Below are 15,710 nucleotides of genomic sequence, written 5' to 3'. Positions count from 1 at the left end.
TTCTGAGATTGATGTTGCTATGACTTTGCTATGCTTAATGCTTGTCACTAGGGCCCGAGTGCCATGATTTCAGATCTGAACCTATTATGTTTTCATGAATATATGTGAGTTCTTGATCCTATCTTGCAAGTCTATAGTCACCTACTATGTGTTATGATTCGGCAACCCCGAAATGACAATAATCGGGACCACTCCCGGTAATGACCGTAGTTTGAGGAGTTCATGTATTCACTATGTGTTAATGCTTTGGTCCGGTACTCTATTAAAAGGAGGCCTTAATATCCCTTAGTTTCCAATAGGACCCCGCTGCCACGGGAGGATAGGACAAAAGATGTCATGCAAGTTCTTTCCCATAAGCACGTATGACTATATACGGAATACATGCCTACATTACATTGATGAATTGGAGCTAGTTCTGTGTCACCCTATGTTATAACTGTTGCATGAATAATCGCATCGGACATAATTCTCCATCATCGATCCAATGCCTACGAGTTTTTCACATATTGTTCTTCGCTTATTTACTTTTCCGTTGCCACTGTTACAATCACTACAAAACTATCACTGTTACTTTTGCCACCGTTACCGTTACTTCCATATTACTTTGCTGCAGATATTAAGTTATCCAGGTGTGGTTGAATTGACAACTCAACTGCTAATACTTGAGAATATTCTTTGGCTCCCCTTGTGTCGAATCAATAAATTTGGGTCGAATACTCTACCCTCGAAAACTGTTGCGACCCCCTATACTTGTGGGTTATCAAGACTATTTTCTGGCGCCGTTGCCGGGGAGAAAAGCTCTATTCTTTGAGTTACTTGGGATTTATATCTGCTGGCTACTATGAAGAACTTGAAATACGAAAAAACCAAAATTTATCCCTCAGCTACGAGGGGAGGTAAGGAACTGCCATCTAGCTCTGCACTTGATTCACCTTCTGTTTTGAGTAAGCTTGCGACACCTAAACCTGCTTCTGCTATTAATTCTGATATGTCGCATGTTATTGATGATGCCACTTCTGCTATGCATGATACTTATGATGAAACTACTTCTATGCTTGATAGTACTGTGCCACTTGGTGAATTTCTTGATGAACAACTTGCTAGGGCTAGAGAGAATGAAATTATTGAAACTGATAATATTGATGAAAGTGATGATGAAGATTCTCCCCCTAAATATGAATTGCCAGTTGTGCCTGAGGGTTATGTTATGGATGAACAAACTGCTAGAGACTTTCTTGCTTGCAATGATAGAAGTGATCTTAAGAAATTATTAGTTAAGCTGAAAGAAAAATCTCTTAATGCTAGAATGAAATATGACCCTGCTTATGCTACTTCCCCTATCTTTGTTACTGATAAGGATTATGATTTCTCTGTTGATCCTGATATAATTACTTTGGTTGAATCTGATCCTTTCTATGGCTATGAATCTGAAACTCTTGTGGCACATCTTACTAAATTAAATGATATAGCTACCCTGTTCACTAATGATGAGAAAACTCGCTACTATTATGTCCTTAAATTATTTCCGTTCTCATTAAAGGGTGATGCTAAGATATGGTTTAATTCTCTTGATCCTGGTTGTGTGCGTAGTCCCAATGATATGATTTATTACTTCTCTGCTAAATATTTCTCTGCTCATAAGAAACAAGCTGCCTTAAGGGAAATATATAATTTTGTGCAAATTGAAGAAGAGAGTCTCCCACAAGCTTGGGGGAGGCTTCTCCAATTACTCAATGCTTTGCCTGATCATCCTCTCAAGAAAAATGAAATACTTGATATCTTTTATAATGGACTAACCGATGCTTCCAGAGACCACCTGGATAGTTGTGCTGGTTGTGTTTTCAGGGAAAGAACAGCTGATGAAGCTGAAATTCTATTGAATAATATGTTGACCAATGAAAATAATTGGACACTTCCTGAACCAACTCCTAAGCCAACTCTGAAGAAAAGGGATGTTCTATTTCTCAGTCCTGAAGATATGCAAGAGGCAAAGAAATCTATGAAGGAAAAAGGTATCAAAGCTGAAGATGTTAAGAATTTACCTCCTATTGAAGAAATACATGGTCTTAATTTACCGCGTATTGAAGAAATACATGGTTTTAATCCATCACCTATTGAAGAGATGCATGGTCTTGATAACCCGACACATGTAGTAAAGGTAAACTCTCTCTATAGATTTGATGAAGGTGATATTCCTCGTTATAAGTCTGCTAGCCAATGCTTAGATGAGTTTGATAATTTTATTGTTAAACAAGAAAACTTCAATGCTTATGTTGGTAGATAATTAAAACATAATGCTTATATGATTGAACACTTGAGTGATTATATGTCTAGAGTTAAAGGTGAACTTGAACTCATTAGTAAACATGCTTCTATGGTTACCACTCAAGTAGAACAAGTACTTAAAGCTCAGAATGATTTGCTCAATGAATTGAATAGTAAGAATAATGATAATGCTGTTAGAGTTATGACTAGAGGGGGTAAAATGACTCAGGAACCTTTGTATCCTGAGGGCCACCCTAAGAGAATTGAGCAGGATTCTCAAGGAACTAATGTTGATGCACCTAGTCCTTCTAAAAAGAAGAAAAAGAAAAATGATAGGACTTTGCATGCTTCTAGTGAACCTGTTGTAGACACACCTGAGAATCCCAATGATATTTCTATTTTTGATGCTGAAACACAATCTGGAAATGAACATGAACCTAGTGATACTGTTAATGATGATGTTCATGTTTATGCTCAACCTAGTAATGATAATGATGTAGAAATTGAACCTGCTGTTGATCTTGATAACCCACAATCAAAGAATCAACGTTATGATAAGAGAGACTTTGTTGCTAGGAAGTACGGTAAAGAAAGAGAGCCATGGGTTCGGAAACCCATGCCTTTTCCTCCTAAACCATCCAAGAAAAAGGATGATGAGGATTTTGAGCGCTTTGCTGAAATGATTAGACCTATCTTTTTGCGTAAGCGTTTTACTGATATGCTTAAAATGAATCCTTATGCTAAGTATATGAAGGATATTGTTACAAATAAAAGAAAGATATCGGAAGCTGAAATTTCCACCATGCTTGCTAATTATACTTTTAAAGGTGGAATACCAAAGAAACTTGGAGATCCAAGAGTACCAACTATACCATGCTCCATTAAAAGAAACTATGTTAGAACTGCTTTATGTGATCTTGGAGCCGGTGTTAGCGTTATGCCTCTCTCTTTATATCGTAGACTTGATATGAATAAGTTGACACCTACTGAAATATCTTTGCAAATGGCTGATAAATCAACTGCTATACCTGTTGGTATTTGTGAGGATGTGCCTGTTGTGGTTGCAAACGTTACTATTTTAACGAACTTTGTTATTTTTGATATTCCCGAGGACGATAGTATGTCTATTATTCTTGGAAGACCCTTTTTGAATACTGCAGGGGCTGTTATTGATTGCAACAAAGGCAATGCCACTTTTCATGTTAATGGTAATGAGCATACGGTACACTTTTCGACGAAACAACCTCAAGTTCATAGTATAAATTCTATTGGAAAAATTCCATCGATTATTATTGGAGGTTTTGAATTTCCTCTTCCTACTGTCAAGAAGAAATATGATATTATTATTATTGGGGATGTGCATATCCCCGTTGAGGTAACCTAGTGCTATTCGAAAATTCTCCGGTTTCATGCGATTCGGAATGAGTTTGTTAACAAGACTTGATCAACCTTGTTAGTGTATTCCTTTTGATAAGCATGAGATGGATGAAGTTAGAAAGCACAACCTTCTGTACCCTTCTTTTACTTTATGTTATTTAGATTAAATAAAGCAAAATTAGTATTTTTCTGTCAGTTTTCTGAATTATCTATGCAATAAAAAAATACCCCGAAAATAAAAGTTCTCCAAATGCCCCGAAATTGAAATATGATTTTTTCTGGAATATTTGAGAATATCTGGCTTTGAGAACACATCAGGGGGAGCAAGCACCTGGCCACGAGGGTCCAGGGAGCGCCCACCCCCTGGGCCCATGGTAGCTCCCCTCTACTTATTCCAGCCACCACACACTCCTTCTTCCTCCCAAAAAAATCACCAACCAGCTCAAGCACGAGTTCTTGCTCATCTTGCTGCTATTTTCGATCTCCTAGCTCAAAGTACCTCTCACAAAACTGCTTTGGGGGATTGTTCCTTGGTATGTGACTCCTCCAATGGTCCAATTAGTTTTTGTTCTAGTGCTTTATTCATTGCAAATTTTTGCTGCCTAGGTGACCATGTTCTTGAGCTTGCATGACAAATTTATATGGTTCCAAGTAGTTCTAATGCATGATATGGCCCCTAGGCACTTGTGGGAGTAGTTGCTATCAATCTTGTCGAGTTTGGTACACTTTTATTTTGAAGTTACTAAAAATTTCAGAAATTTTTCAGAGGAAGAAATATGTTTAGGAAAATGTATCAAGGTGGTCCTTCAAGGAAGCAAGGACCCAGGCTCGCAATACGCGATGCGGACGATGAACCACCGAGGGAAGCTCAAGTGCGGGCTTGTGAATGGCCTTCAGAGGACTTTATGGATCGAGCAGGAATCAAGGAAGAATTTAACGCATATGTGCGTAATGCTGATCTTGAGAGCTTCAAGGCAGATAAGTGCCGTCAACCACTATCTCACTGATTCCTTTGTGAGAAGGTTTGAATTTTCATCATCACACAATTATCAAACTGTCCTGTTTGATCTTTATGAAAATTCTTATACTATGGACTTAGAGGATTTTAATACTGCTTGCAAACTTACACAATGGGGTAGCACTAGTGAGCCTCACAAATCTGAGTTTAGAGATTTTCTTGCTAGTATAACTGTGGGAGAGTCTAGAGATATAACACAAGCTACCATAGGGAGCATTCATTTTCCTGCTATACATTATTTTGCTCTCTTCATAGGTAGGTGCATAAATGGTAAGGATGAAGCATGCCACATATGTGTCCCTGGCCTCAGTGTTCTCAGGAGTGTTGTATTAGGAGATAAACATTATAATTTGGGAGCCATTGTTGCACGTAGGTTGCATAATAATAGAATTAATGGAGATTTCTTTGGTGGAATTTATGCAACCCTTTTAGCTAATTTTCTTGATATACCCGTACGTGAGTATGATGTTGAGTTGCCTCCTGTTTATTTAGATTACGAGGCTATGGTTCGTCATCAGTTTGTTGAGAGGAACGATCAATTCCTCCAGTACCGACTAATCTTTGACAGACGACGCACCTACCACGTCGCCCTCCCTGCTCCTACTTTCTTTGACTTTCAGGCAAAAGAGAGACATGTTATAACCAGGGAGGAGGCGAACGAGTATGAGAGGAGGACTGAGACAACTCGCCTTCAAGCTGCAGCCCATCATGCAATAGCCACTGCATCTCAGTACGACCCAACTACAACTTTGGATATCCGCCAGGCCAGCCGTGGAGATAGACCAACTTAGGCCAAAAGCCTAAGCTTGGGGGAGTACGTATTTCTCACCGACATTACATTCATGTTCGCACACTCATGCTAGTTGTCGGTGCTCATACTCTTTCATTGTACTATCCATGCTAGTTTATTTTCCTTTTTATGCTTTCTTCTTGTGTGTTTGAAAAACCTTTTGAAAAAAACAAAAAAATTAGTTGTAGCTTTTAGCTAGTTTATTTTCCTTGCTTGTAGTAGTAATTAAAAGAAAACCCAAAAAAAGATTTCTCGTTCTTCTTTTGCTTGTTGGGAGCTTTCCCGTGTAAATAGTTTTATTTCTTTTCTTTTCTTTGGGGGTCGAGAGGAGAAGACCATAATTAAAATGCTGAAGTGGCTCTTATGTGCATTATTGTTGATTTAACCAAGAGTCCATATTACCTTGTCTTCTCCTATATGTCAGATGCCTGCAGATTCCAGCTTAGTCCAATGCACGTGCACTATTATTATTACCCACATCGTTCGGTCGTGCAAGTGAAAGGCAATAATGACGATATATGATGAACTGATTGAGATGAGAGAAGCTGGTATGAACTCGACCTCTCTTGTTTTTGTAAATATGATTAGTTCATCGTTCCTGATTCAGCCTATTATGAATGAACATGTTTACAATGACAATTAGAGATTATAGTTGCTTATGCCATGCTTAATTAGCTAGGAGTTTATAATGGTTTACCTTGCGTGCCAACATGCTATTAAAATGGTTGTGATGTGGTATGATAGGGTGGTATCCTCCTTTGAATGATTCAAGTGACTTGACTTGGCACATGTTCACGCATGTAGTTGAAACAAAATCAACATAGCCTCCATGATATTTATGTTCATGGTGGATTATATCCTACTCATGCTTGCACTCGATGTTTATTAATTTTAATGCATGTTCATGACTGTTGTCGCTCTCTAGTTGGTCGCTTCCCAGTCTTTTTCTAGCCTTCACTTGTACTAAGCGGGAATACTGCTTGTGCATCCACTTCCATAAACCCCAAAGTTATTCCATATGAGTCCAATATACCTTCCTATATGCGGTATCTACCTGCCATTCCAAGTAAATTTGTATGTGACAAACTCTAAACCTTCAAATGAAATTCTGTTTTGTATGCTCGAATAGCTCATGTATCAACTAGGGCTGTCTGTATCTTCCATGCTAGGCAGGTTATTCTCAAGAGGAGTGGACTCCGCTCCTCACTCACGAGAAAATGGCTGGTCACCGGGATGCCCAGTCCCATGCTTTATGCAAATCAAATCAAAATAATTGCAAACAAAACTCCCCCGGGACTCTTGTTAGTTGGAGGCACTCATTGTTTCGAGCAAGCCATGGATTGATGCTTGTTGGTGGAGGGGGAGTATAAACTTTACCATTCTGTTTGGGAACCGCCTATAATGTGTGAAGCATGCGAGATATCGAGATCTCTTAGTTGTTATGTTGACAATGAAAGTATACCACCCAAAATATTATTTACCTCTATTTCAAAACCGAGCCCTGGCACCTCTACAAATCCCTGCTTCCCTTTGCGAAGGGCCTATCTATTTACTTTTATGTCGAGTCATCACCCTCTTATTAAAAAGCACCAGCTGGAGAGCACCGCTGTCATTTGCATCCATTACTATTAATTTATATTGGGTATGACTATGACTGGATCTCTTTTACCATGAATTACAATGTTTAGTCAGTCCTTGATCTTCAGAGGTGCTCTGCATTTATGTTTTGCGGTCTCAGAAAGGGCTAGCGAGATACCATCTTGTTATATCATATCATGATTGTTTTGAGAAAGTGTTCTCATCCGAGATTTATTATTATTGCTCGCTAGTTGATTATGCCATTGACATGAGTAAACATGAGACCTAAGTGTTATTGCGAATATGGTTAGTTCATAATCTTTGCTGAAAACTTGAATGCTGGCTTTACATATTTACAACAACAAGAGCAAACAGAGTTTGTAAAAGTTTTTCTTTATCACTTTCAGTTTATCAACTAAATTGCTTGAGGACAAGCAAAGGTTTAAGCTTGGGGGAGTTGATACGTCTCCGTCGTATCTACTTTTCCAAACACTTTTGCCCTTGTTTTGGACTCTAACTTGCATGATTTGAATGGAACTAACCCGGACTGACGATGTTTTCAGCAGAATTGCCATGGTGTTATTTTTGTGCAGAAATAAAAGTTCTCGGAATGACCTAAAAATCAACGGAGATTATTTTTGGAAATATTAAAAAAATACTGGCGAAAGAATCAAGGCCAGGGGGCCCACACCCTGTCCACGAGGGTGGGGGGCGCGCCCCCTGCCTCGTGGGGCCCCTGGAGCTCCACCGACCTCAACTCCAACTCTATATAGTCACGTTCGGGGAGAAAAAATCTGAGAGAAGGATTCACCGCGTTTTATGATACGGAGCCGCCGCCAAGCCCTAATCTCTCTCGGGAGGGCTGATCTGGAGTCCGTTCGGGGCTCCGGAGAGGGGAATCCGTCGCCATCGTCATCATCAACCATACTCCATCACCAATTTCATGATGCTCACCACCGTGCGTGAGTAATTCCATCGTAGGCTTGCTGGACGGTGATGGGTTGGATGAGATTTATCATGTAATCGAGTTAGTTTTGTTAGGGTTTGATCCCTAGTATCCACTATGTTCTGAGATTGATGTTGCTATGACTTTGCTATGCTTAATGCTTGTCACTAGGGCCCGAGTGCCATGATTTGAGATCTGAACCTATTATGTTTTCATGAATATATGTGAGTTCTTGATCCTATCTTGCAAGTCTATAGTCACCTACTATGTGTTATGATCCGGCAACCCTGAAGTGACAATAATCGGGACCACTCCCGGTGATGACCGTAGTTTGAGGAGTTCATGTATTCACTATGTGTTAATGCTTTGATCCGGTACTCTATTAAAAAGAGGCCTTAATATCCCTTAGTTTCCAATAGGACCCCGCTGCCACAGGAGGGTAGGACAAAAGATGTCATGCAAGTTCTTCCCCATAAGCACGTATGACTATATTCGGAATACATGCCTACATTACATTGATGAATTGGAGCTAGTTCTGTGTCACCCTATGTTATAACTGTTGCATGAATAATCGCACCCGACATAATTCTCCATCATCGATCCAATGCCTACGAGTTTTTCACATATTGTTCTTCGCTTATTTACTTTTCCGTTGCCACTGTTACAATCACTACAAAACTATCACTGTTACTTTTGCCACCATTACCGTTACTTCCATATTACTTTGCTACTAAATACTTTGCTGCAGATATTAAGTTATCCAGGTGTGGTTGAATTGACAACTCAACTACTAATACTTGAGAATATTCTTTGGCTCCCCTTGTGTCGAATCAATAAATTTGGGTTGAATACTCTACCCTCGAAAACTGTTGCGATCCCCCATACTTGTGGGCTATCAATATCCTACTCATGCTAGTGTCCAATGTTACTTATGCATAATGCATGTTCATGACCGTTGTTGCTCTCTAGCTGGTCGCTTCTCGACCTAATTGCTAGCCTTCGCCTGTACTAAGTGGGAATTATGCTTGTACATCAAAAACCTTGAACCCAAAGTTATTCCAGATGAGTCCACCATACCTACCTATATACGGTATTACCCTGCTGTCCTAAGTAAATTTGCATGTGCCACCTCTAAAAACTTCTAATAAATATCCTTTTTGTGTGCCTGGATTGTTCATGGAACGACAGGAGGTGGTTGGTATCTTCTATGCTAAGCGGGTTATTCTCAGGTCGAGTGTTTATTCACTCGCCATCGCACGAGAAAAGGGCGGTAATAGGGATGCCCAGTCCCAAACTGCAAACAGAAAAAGCTTACAAATAATCAAACAAAAACTCCCAATGGAGTCAAAACCTCTACTTTTATCGCTTGGGAACCGCCACTAGCGTGCTTAGCATGGAAGATATTGATAACTGATAGTCGTGAAGTAAATGAGAAGGGTGCATGTCTCAAAATATCATTTACCTCTGTTTTAAAAACTTGAGCTCTGGCACCTCTGAAAATCACTACTTCCCTCTGCGAAGGGACTATCTATTTACTTTTATGTTGTGTCATCACCTTCTAAAACAAGCGCCAGAACCTGAGAGCACTGATGTCATGACTTATGCATTGTGCGTAGCTAATATTGGGTGCATCATGACTGGATCTTTTCTACCATGAATTACAATGTTTAGTTGCTGCTTGAACTTTGGAGGTGCTCTGCATTTATGTTTTGTGGTCTCAGAAAGGGCTAGCGAGATACCACTATTGTCATATTATATCATGGTTGTTTTGACAACATGTTGCTATCTGAGATATCTTATTATTGCTCGCTAGCTGATTATGTCATTGATATGAGTTAATATAATCTTTAATAGTTATTGTCGGCACGGTTAGTTATAATATTGGCCGAAAACCTGGGTGCTGTTTAAGATTATTTATGCAAACAAGAGCAAAAGAGTTCATAAAAGTTTTTCTTTTTCACTTTCAGTTTATCAACTGAATTGCTTGAGGACAAGCAAAGGTTTAAGCTTGCGGGAGTTGATACGTCTCCAACGTATCTACTTTTCCAACGCTTTTCCTCTTGTTTTGGACTCTAATTTGCATGATTTGAATGAAACTAACCCCGGACTGACGCTGTTTTCAGCAGAACTACCATGGCGTTGTTTTTGTGCAGAAATAAAACTTCTCAGAATGGAATGAAACTTTGCGAGGATTTTTTATATCAATAAAGAGAATTTCTGGAGCCAAGAGCCACCGGAGGGGGGCACCTGGGTGGGCACAACCCACCAGGGCGCGCCAGCCCTCCCAGGCGCACCCAGGTGGGTTGTCCCCACCTGGTGGCCCCACAGACCCTGAAATCGATGCTATAAAATCCTATTTTTTCAGAAAAAAATCAGGGAGAAAGAATTATCACGATCCACGAGACGGAGCCGCCGTCACCTCATGTTCTTCATCGGGAGGCCAGATCTGGAGTCCGTTTGGGGCTCCGGAGAGGGGGATCTTCGTTCTTCATCATCACCAACCCTTCTCCATCGCCAATTCCATGATGCTCCCCACCGGGAGTGAGTAATTCCTTCGTAGGCTCGCTGGTCGGTGAGGAGTTGGATGAGATTCATCATGTAATTGAGTTAGTTTGTTAGGGCTTGATCCCTGGTATCCACTATGTTCTTAGATTGATGTTGCTATGCTTAATGCTTGTCACTTTCGGCCCGGGTGCCATGAACTCAGATCTGAACCGTTTATGTTATCATCATTATTTCCATGTTTTAGATCTGATCTTGCAAGTTATAGTCACCTACTACATGTTATGATCCGGCAACCCCGGAGTGAATAGTCAGGACCACTCTCGGTGATGACCGTAGTTTGAGGAGTCCATGTATTCACTATGTGTTAATGCTTTGTTCCGGTTCTCTGTTAAAAGGAGGCCTTAATATCCCTTAGTTTCCAATATGGACCCCGCTGCCACGGGAGGGTAGGACAAAAGATGTCATGCAAGTTCTTTCCATAAGCACGTATGACTATTTACGGAATACATGCCTACATTATATTGAGGAACTGGAGCTAGTGTCGTATGACCCTAGGTTATAACTATCTCATGATGAATATCATCCAACAAGTCACGGATCCAATGCCTACGAATGTATCTTATATTGTTCTTGCTAAGTTACTATTGCTATCATCATTGTTACACTTGCTACAAAATTACTGTTATCACTGTTACCGTTACCATGACTACTGTTACTATTATCAAAACTATCAAACTACTTTGCTACTGATCACTTTGCTGCAGATAATTAATCTCCAGGTGTGGTTGAATTGACAACTCAGCTGCTAATACCTTCAAATATTCTTTGGCACCCCTTGTGTCGAATCTATAAATTTGGGTTGAATACTCTACCCTCGAAAACTGTTGCGATCCCCTATACTTGTGGGTTATCAGGATTGAGCAAGATGCTTCAAGTAAGTTGTCATCGGTGCAATAAGGCAATAAAAATTGCTTCCATAAGTGTGAGATCATTTAGTGTAAGAGAAAATTGAGCGTTGTACGAACTTGTGATGGTGAAGAATAAAAGCGATAGACTGCATAATAAAGGTTTCCATCACAAGGGGCAATACAACGTGACATTCTTTTGCACTAAAGGGTTGAGCATACAAACAAATAAGCGCATGGCAACCTCTGCTTCCCTCTGCGAAGGGCCTATCTTTTAATTTTATGTATTTACTTTTATGCAAGAGTCAATGTTTTTCTCTCTATTCCTTTTTATTTTTCTCCTTTGGCAAGCATCATGTGGTGAGGAAAGATCTAGGAACATATGTCTAGTTGAACATGGGTAGCATGAGTTATTATTGTTGACATCACCCTCGAGGTGAATACGTTGGGAGGCGAAACTATAAGCCTCTATCTTTCTATGTGTCTGGTTGAAACGTTTTGCTCATATGTATGCGGTGAGTGTTAGCAATCAAAGAAGACTATATGCTGGTTGAGTATGTGGACTTGCCTAAAGGCTCCGATACGTGACCCTTCCTGAAAAGATGACGAATTGTAGTTTCAAAGCTGACTAAGAACATAGGTTGTTGGTTTCTAGTAGAGTTTATGCTTTATACTTCGATAGTGTGATGAATTGTCACTTATTCATGATAAGTGTATGATAAGAGTTCTATGATAAAAGTCTTATGTTTAAATTTGTTGCTGTTATAATAATCAACATGATGCTTCTATGTCCGTATTTTGTTTTTTATCGACACCTCTCTCTCTCTAAGCATGTGGACATGTTTTTCGACTTCGGTTTTCGCTTGAGGACAAGCAGGTCTAAGCTTGGGGGAGTTGAAACGTCCATTTTGCATCATGTTTTCCTACTGTTATTTATGATGTTTTTATGCATAATAATGCTTTTTGCAGTAATTCTAATGCCTTTTCTCTCTTAATATGCAAGGTACACACAAAGAGGGAGAATTCTGGCAGCTGGAAATCTGGACCCGGAAAAGCTACGTCAGGCCACCTATTCTGCACAACTCCAAACAAGCTGAAACTTTATGAAGATTTTTTATGGAATATATGAGGAATATTGGAGCAAATAAGTACCGGAGGGGGCCACCCTGGTGAGCACAAGACACCAGGGCGCGCCTGGTCCCCCAGGCGCGCCTGGTCCCCCAGGCGCGCCCTGGTGGGTTGTGCTCATCCAGGCCCACCTCCGATGCCCATCTTCTAGTATATAAGTCATTTTGACCTAAAAAAATAAAGAGATGACTTTCAGGGCGGAGCCCCATCGTCTCGAGGCGGAACTTGGGCAGGAGCACTTTTGCCCTACGGCGGAGCGATTTCGCCGGGGGAACTTCGCTCCCTGAGGGGGAAATCATCGTCATCATCATCACCAACAACTCTCCCATCTTGGGGAGGGCAATCTCCATCAACATCTTCAACAACACCATCTCCTCTCAAACCCTAGTTCATCTCCTGTGTTCAATCTTGTTACCGGAACTATAAATTGGTGCTTGTGGAGGACTAGTAGTGTTGATTACATCTTGTAGTTGATTACTATATGGTTTATTTGGTGGAAGATTATATGTTCAGGTCCAATATGCTATTTAATACCCCTGATCTTGAGCATGATTATCATTTGTGAGCAGTTACTTTTGTTCTTGAGGTCACGGGAGAAATCATGTTGCAAGTAATCATGTGAACTTGATATGTGTTTGATATTTTGATAGTATGTATGTTGTTATTCCCTTAGTGGTGTCATGTGAACGTCGACTACATGACACTTCACCATATTTGGGCCTAAGGGGATGCATTGTGGAGTAGTAATTAGATGATGGGTTGCGAGAGTGACAGAAGCTTAAACCCTAGTTTATGCGCTATTCCGTAAGGGACCGATTGGATCCAAAAGTTTAATGCTATGGTTAGAATTTATTCTTAATACTTTTCTCGTAGTTGCGGATGCTTGCGAGAGAGTTAATCATAAGTAGGAGGTTTGTTCAAGTACGAACAACACCTAAGCACTGGTCCACCCACATATCAAATTATCAAAGTAGCGAACATGACTTGAATCAACATGATGAAAGTGACTAGATGAAATTCCCGTGTACCCTCAAGAACGCTTTGCTTACTATAAGAGACCGTTTTGGCCTGTCCTTTGCCTCAAAAGGATTGGGCTACCTTGCTCCACTTTTGCTACTATTATCGTTACTTGCTCATTACAAATTATCTTGCTAAACTACTCTGTTACTTACAATTTCAGCACTTGTAGACATTACCTTGCTGAAAACCACTTGCCATTTCCTTCTGCTCCTCGTTGCGTTCGACACTCTTACTTATCGAAAAGAGCTACAATTGATCCCCTATACTTTTGGGTCATCACAGCGCCAACGTCGAGGGTCAGGTATGTCCAGCCACCGGCCCATTTCTTTCGTCGTGCACGTCGCCGACACTTGTTCTTCGGCTGCGCAGATGGTCCGGATGTTCACCATGTACCGCCAGGACTACAGAGACCAATAGTTCAAGTTCCTTCACGTGTTCTCCCCGATCGAGTCGTGCGAGAAGTGGAGGGATGTCCGGCTCACCCTCGCCAAGGCCAAGGAGACCTACAAGCCGGACGCGCCCGCCCCGGGCGCGGCTGATGGGCGCCCTGATGGCAACAAAAGAGTCAAGATGACGAGGGGCGCGACACCGGCTGCCGAGCGACTGCAATCATCGATCGAGCAGTGCATCGCCGACGGCAAGAGCAACGCCGCAAGGAGGGAGGAGAAATCCGACGCGCGGTGGTCGGCGTTGATGACAACCAGCGCCGTCAAGCTCCACCTACTCCGGACCAACGTCGCTGCTAAGAAGTGGAACACCAACCTGGCATTCTTGACGGGGGCGGACATGTCGATGATGGACAAGCAGGTCAAGGCGTGGTACTTGGCGGAGCGCGGCCTCATCTTGAACCAGATGCCTTCGACCACCGCGCCTACGCCCACTCCGACCCCAACGCCGACGCTCAGCCCGAGCGATGAAGCCACACCGACGCTGAGCACGGAAGCCACGCCGACGCCGACCAGCCCGAGCACCGAAGCCACGCCGACGCCGAGCACACCGGCGGCGGCCAGTCCCACGCCAGAGGAGCCCGTCATTTGATGCTAAAGGAAATATGCCCTAGAGGCAATAATAAAGTTATTATTTATTTCCTCATATCATGATAAATGTTTATTACTCATGCTAGAATTGTATTAACCGGAAACATAATACATGTGTGAATACATAGACAAACATAGTGTCACTAGTATGCCTCTACTTGACTAGCTCGTTATTCAAAGATGGTTAAGTTTCCTAGCCATGGACATGAGTTGTCATTTGATTAACGGGATCACATCATTAGGAGAATGATGTGATTGACTTGACCCATTCCGTTAGCTTAGCACTTGATCGTATAGTTTACTGCTATTGCTTTCTCCATGACTTATACATGTTCCTGTGACTATGAGATTATGCAACTCCCTGATACGTCTCCAACGTATCTATAATTTTTGATCGTTCCATGCTATTATATATTCTGTTTTGGATGTTTAATGGGCTTTATTATACACTTTTATATTATTTTTGGGACTAACCTATTAACCGGAGGCCCAACCCAAATTGCTGTTTTTTTTGCCTATTTCAGTGTTTTGCACAAAAAGAATATCAAACGGAGTCCAAATGGAATGAAACCTTCGGGAACGTGATTTTTGGAACAAACGTGATCCAGAGGACTTGGAGTGGACGTCAAGCAATCAATGAGGAGGCCACGAGGCAGGGGGCGCGCCTACCCCCCTGGGCGCGCCCTCCACCCTCGTGGGCCCCTCGTGGCTCCACCGACCTACTTCTTTCTCCTATATATACCTACGTACCCCCAAACCATCAGCAGAGGAGCCAAAACCCTATTTCCACCGCCGCAACCTTCTGTACCCGTGAGATCCCATCTTGGGGCCTTTACTGGCGCTCCGCCGGAGGGGGCATTGATCACGAAGGGCTTCTACATCAACACCATAGCCTCTCCGATGATGTGTGAGTAGTTTACCTTAGACCTTCGGGTCCATAGTTATTAGCTAGATGGCTTCTTCTCTCTCTTTGGATCTCAATACAAAGTTCTCCTCGATTCTCTTGGAGATCTATTCGATGTAATCTTCTTTTGCGGTGTGTTTGTGGAGATCCGATGAATTGTGGGTTTATGATCAAGATTATCTATGAACAATATTTGAATCTTCTCTGAATTCTTTTATGTATGATTGGTTATCTTTG

General features: G+C 41.4%; 1 pseudogene; it reads left to right on the top strand.

The window, feature by feature from the left end:
- LOC141025764 (uncharacterized) overlaps positions 1-14,570 on the top strand; it is a 48,284-nt pseudogene extending 33,714 nt beyond the window's left edge.
- The last annotated feature ends 1,140 nt before the right edge of the window (positions 14,571-15,710 follow it).

The sequence above is a fragment of the Aegilops tauschii genome, chromosome 6, assembly GCF_002575655.3.
Source record: "Aegilops tauschii subsp. strangulata cultivar AL8/78 chromosome 6, Aet v6.0, whole genome shotgun sequence".
Lineage (NCBI taxonomy): Eukaryota > Viridiplantae > Streptophyta > Magnoliopsida > Poales > Poaceae > Aegilops > Aegilops tauschii.
Note: the sequence above shows the minus strand (reverse complement) of the source record. Positions and strands in the feature narration are given on the sequence as shown.